We start from the raw sequence: 14,328 nt of genomic DNA on the forward strand, positions 1-14,328 counted from the left end.
AACCTTGGCAAAAGGACACCCCACAGCTCCTGGCAGCACAGGTGAGCAGCTGCTTTGTGCAGTTTTGACCCTCACAAAGATTTGTCTCTCTCTCTTTTCTTTTTTTTTTTTTTATTGCTCTCCTTTTTAGCTCTTATACTTTGAGGAGATAACTTCTCCCAGTACAGTCTGATCCAAAGTCCCAAGCAATAAACAGGAATACTTTGGGTTTTCAGATCAGATCCTGCTGTCACAGACTGAGGGAGATGAGCACTGGCAGAGGGAGTGAATTCCATTTTATCTGTGTCCTGCTTTGCCTTTTTTACACCCAACCCTTCCTCCCACCCCATGAAACAACCTCTCACTTCCTCCTTGCTGCCCCAGTTCCTCAGGATATTTCACCCTGCTATTTCTCTAAGCCTATTCAGATATCAATATAAGGCAACAGGAGATTAAAAAACCCCAACAGAATGGAGAGAGATGAAGCTCATTACAGAAAATCACATTAACTTCGTGAATCTATTGTGTACCTGCAAACATTAGAACTTCTTGTACCAGCACAGCCCAGGAGGGCTCAGCTCCTCTCAGCCTTTCCAGGCTGGGGAATTTGGGCTGATCCCTCCTTTGGGGTCCCTGCAGAGCATCATCAAGGTGCAGAAAAGCTCAGAATAACTCCCAGATTAAGCCACGAAGTTTTGGGGTTTATTATCCAGCTCTTCCCTCTCCCCAGCACCATGTGAATGTTCTGCAATCCCACCCTTCCCTGGAAATGCTCCTGGTGATCCCAGCCTTGTGTGCACCTCCAGAATGGAGAGATGCAGGGGAATGTGGGGGCTGCAGGGAGATGATTCCAAACTGAGCCTTAGATGATTCCAAACTGAGCCTTAAATGATTCCAAACTGAGCCTTAGATGATTCCAAGCTGAGCTTTAAATGATTCCAAACTGAGCCTTAGATGATTCCAAACTGAGCCTTAGATTATTCCAAACTGAGCCTTAAATGATTCCAAACTCAGCCTTAAATGATTCCAAACTGAGCCTTAGATTATTCCAAACTCAGCCTTAAATGATTCCAAACTCAGCCTTAAATGATTCCAAACTCAGCCTTAAATGATTCCAAACTCAGCCTTAAATGATTCCAAACTGAGCCTTAAATGATTCCAAACTCAGCCTTAAATGATTCCAAACTCAGCCTTAAATGATTCCAAACTGAGCCTTAAATGATTCCAAACTGTGCAGAGATGAGTGGTGTGAGGTGAGAAAAAAAATCCTCTCCCCTCTGACCCACACCACAGATCTCCCCTGCTCTCCCTGCCCATTGAGGGGGGATCAGGCAGATTTTGGCAATTTTAGGAAGTTCCACTGTGCTGCCACGTTGGCTGCAGGACCATTTTTGTCTCCAGCCCAAATCACAGCTGAGCAGCAAGCCCTTCCTTCTGTGAAATTTAAATTAAAAGGTGTTAGGAGTAGTCATTTCACTTCCCAGAGTCTTTACCAATTAAGCTGAGTGTTCAATATGGTCAGGTCACCCTCCAATTTGGATTTTTCACCCATCCACATGTCAATTAAAAAAAAAAAACTTATTTTAAAAATTAAAATCATTGTTGCAAGTTGCTCAGCTTCACATAAAGCAAGGTTATAATGAAGGATCCTGGAGGATGGTGCTGAAGGGGCTGCACAGCCTGACCCTTGCCTCTAATCCCCTGTAAATTCACCCAAAAAGTCACGAACTACATCATATTAGTTCTTACAGACTGACATATTTCCCTGATCTTTCATGGGCCACATGGGGAAACAGTTTTCGCCTGATCTGAATGAAGAAGAAAAACAGTGATCCTAATCAACCATTTACCCTTAGTGGCTTCCCTAAACAAATCTGGGAAAGAGCTTAAAGGCTTGGGAATATCCTCGACCCTGCTTGATGCACTGTAATAACCCTACCTAATTATACTGATATAAAAACTAATTGGAAAGATAGCAAATGTCAGGGTAAGATGCAAATTGTAGGGTGTTAATTGCTGAACAGGTGCTGGAATAGAATTAAATGAGCATCTTGATTAGGAGAGTGGAAAAAACAAATGTGGACCCCGAAATCAAGTTGGCCACGTGAATTATTTAGCAGGCTCCTGGTGGCGGTGAGGAGGTCGTGTTGGTGTGACCTCGGCTTTGTGAGGCTGGCCTGGCCAAACAATGGTGAGGAGGAGAGAATGGGCTGAGACGGGGAGGGGAGTGTGCAAAAGGGGGGTGGCAGTGGGGTGGGGAGGGGGTTTATATCATGAGATAAGGGGGGTTTTCCATGGGGGTTGTTGGGGTGATGGAGAATGACTGATCCCACAGAATCAATGATTCCAAAGAATCCCTGATCCTACAGAATGATCTCAGAGAATCCCTGATCCTACAGAATGACTGATCCTAAAGAATCCCTGATCCTACAGAATCCCTGATCCCACAGAACGACTGATCCCACAGATTCCCTGGTTCCAAAGAATGACTGATCCCACAGAATGATCCCACAGAATGATCCCACAGAATTACTGATCCCACAGAATGATCCCACAGAATGACTGATCCTACAGATTCCCTGACCCACAGAATCAGTGATCCCACAGAATCAGTGATTCCAAAGAATAACTGATCCCACGGATTCCCTGATTCCAAAGAATGACTGATCCCACAGAACCCTGATCCCATAGAATCAGTGATCCCACAGAATGACTGATCCCACAGAATGATCCCACAGAATCCCTGATCCCACAGAACCTCTGATCCCACAGAATGACTGATCCCACAGATTCCCTGATTCCAAAGAATGACTGATCCCACTGAATGATCCCACAGAACCCTGATCCCAAAGAATGACTGATCCCACAGAATGACTGATCCCACAGATTCCCTGATTCCAAAGAATGACTGATCCCAAAATATCCCTGATCCCACAGAATGATCCCACAGAACCCCTGATCCTGCAGAACCTCTCATCCCACAAGAATGACTGATCCCACAGAACACTGATCCCACAGAATGACTGATCCTGCAGAAACCCTGATTCCAAAGAATCCCTGATCCCACAGATTCCCTGATCCCACACAATCTCTGATCCCAAAGAACCCCTGATCCTGCAGAATCCCTGATCCCAAAGATACCCTGATCCTACAGAATGACTGATCCCACGGATTCCCTGATTCCAAAGAACCCCTGATCCCACAGAATCACTGATCCCACAGAACTCCTGATCCTACAGAATCACTTGTCCCATGGAATCCCTGATTCCAAAGAATGACTGATCCCACACAATCCCTGATCCCACAGATATCCTGACCCACAGAATCTCTGATTCCAAAGAACCACTGATCCTGCAGCATCCCTGATCCTACAGATTCCCTGATCCCACAGAACCCCTGATCCCGCACAATCCCTGATCCCACACAATCACTGATCCCACAGATTCTCTGATCCCACACAATCCCTGATCCCACACAATCCCTGATCCCCAAATATCCCTGATCCCAAATATCCCTGATCCCACAGAACCCCTGAGTGCAGGAGAACACTCAGGTGTCCCATCTGCAATGGGGTCACTGCCATCCACAGCAAATATTTGGGGAAATTGAGCCTGGCCCAAGCAAAGCTGGACTAGAAGGCAGTTTCACTAAAAGGCAGTTTCACTAAAAGGCAGTTTTACTAAAAGGCAGTTTCACTAAAAGGCAGATTTTGTGTCTGCCCACCCCAGGAATTCCCTGGCAGTCCCCACCAGGGCTCCTGCAGGAACACCACCCCACCCTGGTCCATTTTTCTCACCCAGACCCTTCAAATCCCATCTCATGTTTCAGTTGCCCCTCAGTGGCCAGCGAACAGATCAGATCAAATGACATCAATTAGCAGCAGCAGTCTGGAAACAAGAGACCCCATCGTTAGCAGGGATTACTTGGGGCAGAAAAGCAGAATAATTTTTCATGAAGGATTTTATCCCTGCTTTTTAATCTGAGATTATTTTCTCTTGGTGAAACAATTAGAATTCTGCACCAGCCAGGTTTTATAAAGAAAAACTTCTCGTTTTCAAAGAGTTTCAACAAGTGACAAATTGAAATGTTTTGCCAGTTATGAAAAAAAAATTATGAAGAATTCTAGAAAACAATTTTTAAGAAACTACCAAAAATATTTAAGTGGTTATTTAATATATAATGACAAATAATATATAAGGGATGATATTTTAAATATATATTATTTTATAAGATATAGTTATTATATATTTTTAACTTATATTGCATGTATATATAAAATATATAGATTTTGCATGTATATATAAAATATATAGATTTTCCTGTAAAAAAAAAGCAAAGGGGTAGACACTCACATTCCCATCCCAGAAATGGTTTAGTCTCTGCCTCTGAAGGGTAACTGCATTTTAGGGAAATCACTGGGCAGGACTGAAGGGCAAGAACTGACAGTGACACTTTCTGAAGGCACCAAAGGAAAGCTGGAAAATGAGAGAACCAGATGTCCCTGAAGGAATGCTGGGAAATGTTTCAGATAAAGAGGAAAAGGGGGAAAAAAAAACATGAACCAAAAGATCCCAGAGGATGAGGGTTTGTTTTTTTTTTTTTTGAGGTTCTGTGTGACCAAGTGATGCTGACACAACACTGGACAGCTTTTTCTCCCCTCAGCTGAGGAATTTGGAGGGAGATATTTTGTCAGCATGGAGCAGAGATTTGGAAAACCAGACTCTGACACTCCTAATCCAATTTATCACTTCTATTTAAAAACTCCTAATCCAGATTATAATCGAGCATATGCAAGTTTGAACACCAAATTGAATTTGAATTTGAATTTTCTAGCAGCCATAAATTCCAAGATGAGTTGCACAGTAAAAGCTGGAGGTAAATGGGAGTAGAAGGAGGCAGAACTGAGCTTCAGGCACCCAAAACTGCACTTGGTGCTTGAGAGTCATGAGAACCTCAAGTTCCATCTTTAAAAAAAAGCAACTTCAAGGTCTGAATTTTCTTACAGAAAGTTTGTGACTGTGAAAGGAAGCAGGAGCCCAAAATATCAATCTCTGCAGCTTCATTTTTCAGGATTTACTTCATTTAAGCTATTTACAAACACACACCCTTTTCATGCCAGTTAATACAAGGTGTTAATTGCTTTGCTGAACCAGGATCCATTTCAAATAACTTTTTATGGGAAGAAAACCAAAGCACACCTCTTAAAAATTAATGAAATATGATTTATAAAGCATCAACACTCAACTTTAACTTCTCAATGCCACGAGCTGTTTTCTCTGTTTGTTGTGTCCTGTTTTCAGCTTTAAGCACCTCTGGAATTCCTTTCCCTCTTCCCAAACACTCCAGGATCTGTTAGATTTGGTTTGGAAAAAGAACCTGTGTGTTCCTGGTTAATGCAAACCCACCTGGAGTTTCTGTGTCCTCACAGCAGCTCTGGGACACAGAGCCAGCCAATTATTTTTTCCTTCTCTGATACAAACCTCTCCCAGTGAGCTGCAGAGATCCAAGACAAGGGCCCAGGGGGGAAATGAGGAGGTGGAAAATATTTCCCCTGGAGCAAAGGAAGAAACCTGAGCAGAGACCTGCAATAATCAGGTGAAAAGCTCCTGGTGGTGCAGTCAGAACACAGGATGTGCAGAATTCCTCATTTTCCAATTTTCCATGGAGAAAGTTTGCTGGTTCTTTGAGGGAAGCATTGGGAATGCAAGGGAAGCACAGTAACCCTGCTACAGGCTACACCCAAAGCTGTTTTCATTTTTTTTTTCTGTTTACATAGCTATAAAACCACTTCTGTAATACTTGAATACAACCTTCCTGCTGCTTCCACTGAAATTAAATCATGGGTTTGCACAGGATAAATACCCAAACCATAACACACCATGCAAAGGGAGCTCTGGTGGTTGTTCTCTGCTGGAATAAATAAAAAAAATCTCATTCAGAGTGAGAAATGCCATGTTCTGGTGAAACCAGCCTTATGTCAGCTCCTGACAGTGACACCACTGAGAAGGACAAGGGATTAAAAGCCACCACAGGGCAACCACTTGCCACTTGATTTGATTTTATTTTCTTGAAACAGCCTTTGCAGGAAGGCACAAACTCATGGAGGGCAGAGCTGGATTCACACCCTCTGAGACTAAATAAGCTGACTGCTTAAAAACAGCTCAGGAGCCACAGTAAAAGATAGAAAATTATTGCTTCCTGTCATGACCAAATATTAAACACAGCACACACCTAATGGCTCTATCACTCCCCAGGGAAGGAGCTTTATGAACAATAAAATCCCAGCAGACTTGCACTGTTTGGACTTAGAAGCCTCATTATGGGCTCAGTGATCCAACACAATTTACAGGCTCCATGGACTCCACTTGGAGGAAAAAGCCACCAAATGTGGAGCTCTGAGTGGGACACCCATGGAGACATTAGCATTTATTTGTGGGGAAAAGCAGCAGAGGAGATGGGGAGGAAAAGGAAAAATAATAATAAGGAAAAAGAAGGATGGTTTGGATGGCAGCAGCACGTTAAAGATCCAAAGCAGGGAGGAAGAGAGGAATGGGAATCACAGCTGCAGGGGAAATCTTGTTCCATTATATCCTTAAATGATCCAACTTTGGAATACAAAACTTGGGTTCCACTCCATGTGCAGTGGTTGAAGAAATGTAATTTTTTTTTTCTTTGCAGTAATTGAAAATAAACTTTGATGCAGGATGTCTCCTACCTCATCTTGGACAAATCAGATAAGCTTTATTAGCTTTAAAATGTTATATAATATACAAAATATATCATAGCTTTTTTTTAAAATAGTTTTAAAATTATATCTGCAGCTGATTCAAGCTTCAGATGCACATTGTGCACTTTCAGCCTCAATCTTTTCTTCACTTCACAAGGATTTGGGGTGATGCTCCAAGTTTCATACCCCATGTGAAAAAGCAGGAACACATTAATTGGGAGAACTTTTTCAGGGGTGAAGCAATCAGCTCAGAGAGGCTGAAACCCTGGGATGTTTACAGGGCAGAAAATATGGGAGATCCCACCAGAAACAGATGGTGACAGAAACACACAGGGAAGGGATGAAGAGAAACAAAAGGTTCAAAAGGAAAGCAAGAGGCAGTAACTAAAAAGCTTAGGGCAGATGAAGTGACAAGTCCATAAAACCAGGTCTAGACAGAGGCTGAGGGGAGTGCAAAAGTGAGAAGGAAGAGTATTTCAGGTCATAAATACACAGAGGGGGCTTTCATTAGGATGCAAATACTCTGAAATATTGGCATTTTTATTGATGAGTGCAGATGGAGCCAGGCAAAGGCAGAGCCAAGCAGTGGAGCTGTGGAGATCCCATCTCACTGCTGCTCTGCATACCCAGAATTTCTTCTGTGCTGTTTGCACTGTGAATTTATCCTCAGCTTCTATTCCCAGAGGTGCTTTAGTCCATGGGAAACTTGTTTTCCATTCCCCTTTCCACTACTACCAAGCTCATTGATTCCAAAGGCTCCTGGCTCTGCTCTGTGTCCTTCTGAGGTCAGCACCTCTTAACCTCCTCACCCACTGCTTAGGAGCACAAATGGACCAAATTCTCTCTATTTACAGGAAAAAAACCCTCAATTTAAAAAGAAACCAGGATTCTGGTTTCTTTGCTCCCAACTTTGCACTGCTCATGCAGGATTTAGCTGAGCTCCATCAGTGTCTTTATCAAAACTCATCTAACAAGGCTGGAACCCATCCATGCTCATGTCCAGGCTGCTCTAGAGCATCAGAAAAGTTTATCTGATTTATGCAGAGCTGCTAAAATCCTTTGGGCCTTGCCTTTGTTTGACTTATTTTCTTAAGGCTTCCATGCAGTAGTATTTTATATAATTTTATATAAGTATTCCATGCAGTAGTAGCAACAGTCATATTTTATTTTTAAAATGATATCATGAGCCCTTGCTTAGGCTCAGCCATGTTTCCCTGGCAGTTCTCAGATCAGGACTAAGTTCAGGACTAACTATTGTAGTCATAGGTTTAAAGGAACTGAAGTGATCAATATTGGTGGGCACTCCCACTCATTTGTCCCCCAAATACATCCCAAAAGGATTTCTCTGTTTGGAGATGCCCACAAAATTGGTGGAATTAAAGTTCCAGTTCTGTTTAATTCCCCAAGAACCAGCAGTGATTTAAACCCATCTCATTTCTTGCTCTGTTCCAGAAGCAGCAGCACCCAACAGTTCTGGGGGAGAGAAACTTTACAGAAAATCATCTCCAGTGTGACAGCAATGCTCTTGCACATCACCAGAGTATTTCCACACATCAATCCTCAGCAAATCTCTGCCAGAAAATCACATTTGTGGTTAAACACAGCCCCTGTAGATGGCTACAAAAAGGAGCAGAACCCAGAACTTCCACAGACCCAACCAAGCTATTCTGCATTTTTCCAGCACACTCAAAAAAATATTTAAGCTTCTTCTGACTCACCAGCTTGCTGGAAAATCTGTTGTCTGTCAATAATAAATGAAAAAGATTAAGTGACATAAGCTACTCTCCACTTTAGTCCATTTACAAGCTTTAAGTGTTTGCACACATCAAAGATTTCAAGATGTTTTGGACAGCAAACTAGCAAAGAATTTTCTTTTTGTCTAAAAGAGAGGGGAAAATAAAAAGAAACGATCAGGCACTAAGAGAAGCACTTGCCAAAGGGCTGGGATAGTGCACTTTAAGTTACTGACTCCCCTCAAACATCCAGTCTACTAAAAAATTCATAAAGAGACAGATGGCACAACAGCAGCTCTTTGCAGGAGAGCAGGGTTTAGCAGGGAACAAAGGGCTTGGACTCCCCAGGACAAGGGGGGAGATCATTGTGGGGTTTGGGGGCTCCAAGGGGGGACTGGGGCACACAGGGAGCTGGGAAGAGCTCCTGCTTTCACCCCACAGATCCCAGAATTTGATTTTGCCCTGGCAGAATCAAAGAGAGCAGGGCAGAGCAGGGACAATCAAACAGCAGATTAAAAATCCTCCTGGCAGCAGGAATGTGAAAAATAAACCCAAAAATTCTTACTCAGGGATCTGAAAGCACTTCCCATAACCAGGCAGACACCAAGGCTTTGTATTGGGGGGAAACTGAGGCACAGACTGAAGTCACTTAGGGTGACAAGGACAGCCCAGGGTCAGGGGGAATTGAATCCAGGCCTTTCCAGTCTTGCTGTTCTGCCTCTGAGCACAAGAAAATGTCCTTGTGTCACCCTGTGGGGTTTGGGATCACCCCAAAAGGGAGGTGCAAGGCACAGAGTCCTTTTCAGATGGCTGAGGTTAAGAGAAAAGGAAGAAAAAGAGAAAAGAAAGGAAAAAAGGAAAATAAACAGAAGTCTACACTTATTCAAAGTCCTTCAAAATGAAAATTCATCTGTGTGTTCTTTGGCATTTTTTAGGGACAGAGAAGAGGGGAGGTAGGGACACACACAGAGGTGTAAAGCCCAGCCTTACTAAGCCTGCAGTGAGTTTTAGCGCCTGTGGGAGCAGCAAGGATGGGAACCTCCATCACTGCACCCCAATTCAGGATGGGAACCTCCATCCCAATTCAGGATGGGAATCTCCATCCCTGCATTTAAATTCAGGATGGGAACCTCCATCCCTGCACCCCAATTCCAGGGGTGAACCTCCATCCCTGCTCCCCAATTCAGGATGGGAATCTCCATCCCTGCATTTAAATTCAGGATGGGAACCTCCATCCCTGCACTTAAATTCAGGATGGGAACCTCCATCCCTGCACCCCAATCCCATGATGGAACCTCCATCCCTGCCTCCCAATTCAGGGATGGAAAAATCCATCCCTGCACCTCAATTCAGGATGGAACCTCCATCCTTGAACCTCAGTTCCAGGATGGGAACCTCCATCCCTGCACCCCAATTCCAGGATGGAACTTCCATCCCTGCACCCCAATTCCATGATGGGAACCTCCATCCCTGCTCCCCACTTCAGGAAAGGGAACTTCTATCCCTGCACTCCAATTCCATGGATGGAACCTCCATCCCTGTACTTAAATTCAGTATGGGAACCTCCAACCCTGCACCCCAATTCAGGGATAGGAACCTCCATCAGTCACTTAAATTCAGGATGGGAAGGATGGGAACCTCCATCCCTGCACCTCAATTCAGGATGGGAACCTCTATCCTTGAACCTCAATTCCAGGATGGAACCTCCATCCCTGCACCCCAATTCCAGGGACACCCCATGGCACAGGGATCTCAGCCAGACCCTTCTGCTCCTTCCCAGAGAGGCTGACAAGCTGTGACAAGGCCTTGAGTCCATTTTATTATTTTATTTTTGTTAGATAATAACTCCAAAAACCTCCATCTCACTTTTGCAGTGCTGCCCTTCACCCCCCACCCAAACCCTGTGCCCAATCCCAGCTGGTGCCATGGACACCCCAACAATTCCCTGCATCCCCTCCCCAGAAACAACCACAATAAATAAATTAATAAAACGTGCAGCACACACCAGACTGTTCCCAGGACAGTTAAAAGCAGAAGGAATTGGAGGCAAGGTCTCAGATTCTGGAAGAACCTGAGTTAAAATTCCTCATTCCATGACCCAAAGGATGCAGCAGCCACAGGGTTTGTGCTCCCAGGTTTTTGTGCTGTTCCTTGCAGGAACAAAAAGTTCTGTCCCACCCTAGTGACACTGCATTTTTAATTGAGTTAAGATGTTTTCTTTCAATGACATAGAAATTCCTTTTCACTGTTTAAGAGGTTTCATTTGAATTACATGTAAGCTTCTTTTGAATTTGTCTATTAGAAAAGGGGGTAGAAAGGTAAAAAAACAAAAAAGTAATTTTTTCAACTAATAATTAAACAAACCTCCCCTGTACAGAGGCTTCAATTAAACCACAGCTTCAGTAAAGCATTAAGAGTAACAAGTACACAAAATCACCTCCTCTAAAGAGCTTGAATCTTCAAGGAACACAAAACATAAAAGAAAACCAAAATATCATTGCCATTTGATGAATTTATATCCAAAACTACACAACTCACTCACAATGAGAGAGAAAATCTGCAGTGAAGTGATTAATTAAATTAATTTGCATCTTCCACGACCTCTTAATCCTAACACCAAGTTTCTTTTTATTTGCATAAGCAAGGTAGGGAAGGCAACAAAGTGAGTAATTCTAACCCAGGTGTGACAAAATGCAGCTTTCAGCTGGAATTCATTCAGAGGAATGAGCTTCCATCCCCAAGTCCCCACCTCATACCCCTGGCTGTGATTTCCAGAAAGAAAACCCAAAATTCACTCTCCAGGTTCAAGGAACATCAAGAACCACCACTTCAGCCATGAGGGGGGTGGGAAAAAAAGATAATATTTATATTTTTGATGGCTCTTAAACCAACCAATTCCACAGATACCAACTTGCAAAGGCGAGTGTGAAATCCAGGATGGATCCACCAGAACCAGCTCAGCTCTAATTCTGCTTGTGCACACAAAGTTGAAGCTTGTTGGGATATTTTGAGAGATGAGTTTGGCCCCAAAACATTGTGATTCTGGATTAAAAATGCAACCCCAGGTCCTTCCAGCCCTCTGAAATCAGAGGAATTCCCAATTTTGGGCACCTGTAATAACAGGATCTGAGCTGTGCCAGCTCTGTTAAATCAGAGGAATTCCCAATTTTGGGCACCTGTAATAACAGGATCTGAGCTGTGCCAGCCCTGTTAAAACAGAGGAATTCCCAATTTTGGGCACCTGTAAGAGCAGGATCTGAGCTGTGCCATCACTCTGAAATCAGAGAAATTCCCAATTTTGGGCACCTGTAATAACAGGATCTGAGCTGTGCCATCACTCTGAAATCAGAGGAATTCCCAATTTTGGGCACCTGTAATAACAGGATCTGAGCTGTGCCAGCACTCTGCAATCAGAGAAATTCCCAATTTTGGGCACCTGTAATAACAGGATCTGAGCTGTGCCAGCTCTGTTCAATCAGAGGAATTCCCAATTTTGGGTACTGCAGGATCTGAGCTGTGCCAGCCCTCTGAAATCACAGGAATTCCCAATTTGGGGCACCTGTAATAACAGGATCTGAGCTGTGCCAGCTCTGTTCAATCAGAGGAATTCCCAATTTTGGGTACTGCAGGATCTGAGCTGTGCCAGCCCTCTGAAATCACAGGAATTCCCAATTTGGGGCACCTGTAATAACAGGATCTGAGCTGTGCCAGCTCTGTTCAATCAGAGGAATTCCCAATTTTGGGTACTGCAGGATCTGAGCTGTGCCAGCCCTCTGAAATCAGAGGAATTCCCAATTTTGGGCACCTGTAATAACAGGATCTGAGCTGTGCCAGCTCTGTTAAACCAGAGGAATTCCCAATTTTGGGCACTGCAGGATCTGAGCTGTGCCAGCCCTCTGAAATCAGAGGAATTCCCAATTTTGGGTACTCTGAAATCCAACTGTGAGCAGAGTCACTCTGGAATTCTGGCTCAGCTCATCACAGGAACCCAAATATTCAATGTACCTGCAGCTCTGTGCCAGCAGCAGAGGGCACACTCTGAATTTCAGGGGAGAGGTTCCCCTTCACATGGAAATGTTCTCATTTCCAAGAGGGAGTGGAAAAATAACTGCAAGGGCCTTCAGATCTAAATCCAGTCCCCAGAGCAAAGGTCACTGCAGAAATGTTTTATTCAGCATCAGAACTTTTGGAATTCTTTCAAGGAGAAGAAGAAGAAGCCCAACAACAACAGGGCTGACATTTTTTTCCCACTGAACTATTTCTTCCTTTTTAAACAGGGATAAAGTCCCCAGGATTTGGTGAGCACTGGTGGATTGTAAAAAAGTGGGGGAGAGAAATAAATAAAGGTGAAATCATCATATTGATGATGGGGTTATGGTCGAACTCAGTGTCCTTGGGATTCTGGAATTTTATTCTATGGAAATTGTTTCACTTACACCCAGCTCTGCATAACACAAAGGAGTTTTTGCAATTCTTCTCTCTCCATTTTCCCTTTTCCCCTCCTCCAGGGACACAAGACAATGTTACAGCTGGGTTGGTACATGGCAGATTTTTACATTTACCTCTCATTTCACACCAGGGACAAACACCTGTATTTCAATCGCTGTTTAAAGAAAACCTGCAGCTCATTTTAAATTAACAGCAAGGAAGGCATCACTGAGCTGAAAACATCACCACATTTATTGACCCACATGGTTGCAAGGTGCACTTCAGAAATGAAATTCCACCTGCTGCCAAGTCCCTCAGCAGAGGTGTTTTCCTTTCAAGCAGCCACAGAAAAACCCCACAAATAAATCAAAGCTGCCCAGCCAGGGCACACAGAGCTGTCCTGGTTTGGAAAACAATAAAAAATGACCCCACAGGGTGTATGAGGGTGCACAGCTCCCTCTCTTTATTTTCATTCCTTGTGTGGATGGAGATGCAGCACCCAGGATCATCCCTCACTGCTCAGGCCCTGTGTCACTGGGGGAACAGAAATAACTGTGCAGAAATAACTCCAGAAGGAGGAGTCACTCTCTTGATGCTGCAACATCAGTTTGTGGTAGAAAAAAAAAAAAAAAGAAAAATATTTAGCTTTAAGTTTTGCTTCTTTCACCAAGCCAAGCCTCTTCCAGACAGCAGAGCTGGGATAAATTTTTCTCTCTGGAGCCTAAATCTGATTTAGTGACTGCCTTTAACACCCAGTGGAGCAGCTTTATCAGGCTGCATCTCTTATTTATTCCCCTCACTGAGCTCCAGAGCTCCCTGGAATGGAGACACAGAAAAACCAGCACACCAAGAGGAGCTGCCACACTGACCCTGAGGATGCAGGAAAAACAGTTCTGTGCTCAGAACAAATTAGGAGAGGTCTAGACAAAGTTAGGAGAGCAAAACAGAAAAGGTTGGGACTCTGAGCACAACAGGTGACTCGTGGTTTTACACAAGGTTGATAGAAATAAAATCTCTGTTCTCTCTCATTATTTCCATCTCATTTTCCAGCAGCAGATCCCAAACCCCCCCAGGGAGCTCAGAATCCTCACTGAGCTCAGGATCACAAATTCTGCAAATCCAGGCCCTTCCACCCTGAGCTGCTTCCCAGAAAATTCAGAGTCCAGGCTGGAAAGTTCCCAAATTCCCAAAGTTCACATTCATACCAAGCATGGACACAGCCAAAAATAAGCTCCAAATTTCATAGGAAAGGTCAAGATGGCACATCCAGGACTCCCCAAAGAGCTCTGTCCCAACCACAACTTGTGAGTGTAGAATTAAAAAAGAAAACCATGGGGAAAAGGGAGAGGGAGAACCCATCACCTCATCAGAGTTCCAAAATTATTTAGATTAACTCAGTTTAAAAAAAAATTTTAAAAAGAAAATTATTGCAGTTCTTTATTCAAACCAGCTTCACTGCTC

General features: G+C 43.6%; 1 protein-coding gene across 1 annotated transcript in view; it reads right to left on the minus strand.

Moving 5' to 3' along the window:
* Positions 1-14,328, minus strand: part of EBF2 (EBF transcription factor 2) — a 135,977-nt gene that overhangs the window by 107,273 nt on the left and 14,376 nt on the right. The gene's annotated exons all lie outside the window — the stretch shown is intronic.

The sequence above is a fragment of the Catharus ustulatus genome, chromosome 27 (assembly GCF_009819885.2).
Source record: "Catharus ustulatus isolate bCatUst1 chromosome 27, bCatUst1.pri.v2, whole genome shotgun sequence".
Classification (NCBI taxonomy): Eukaryota; Metazoa; Chordata; class Aves; order Passeriformes; family Turdidae; genus Catharus; species Catharus ustulatus.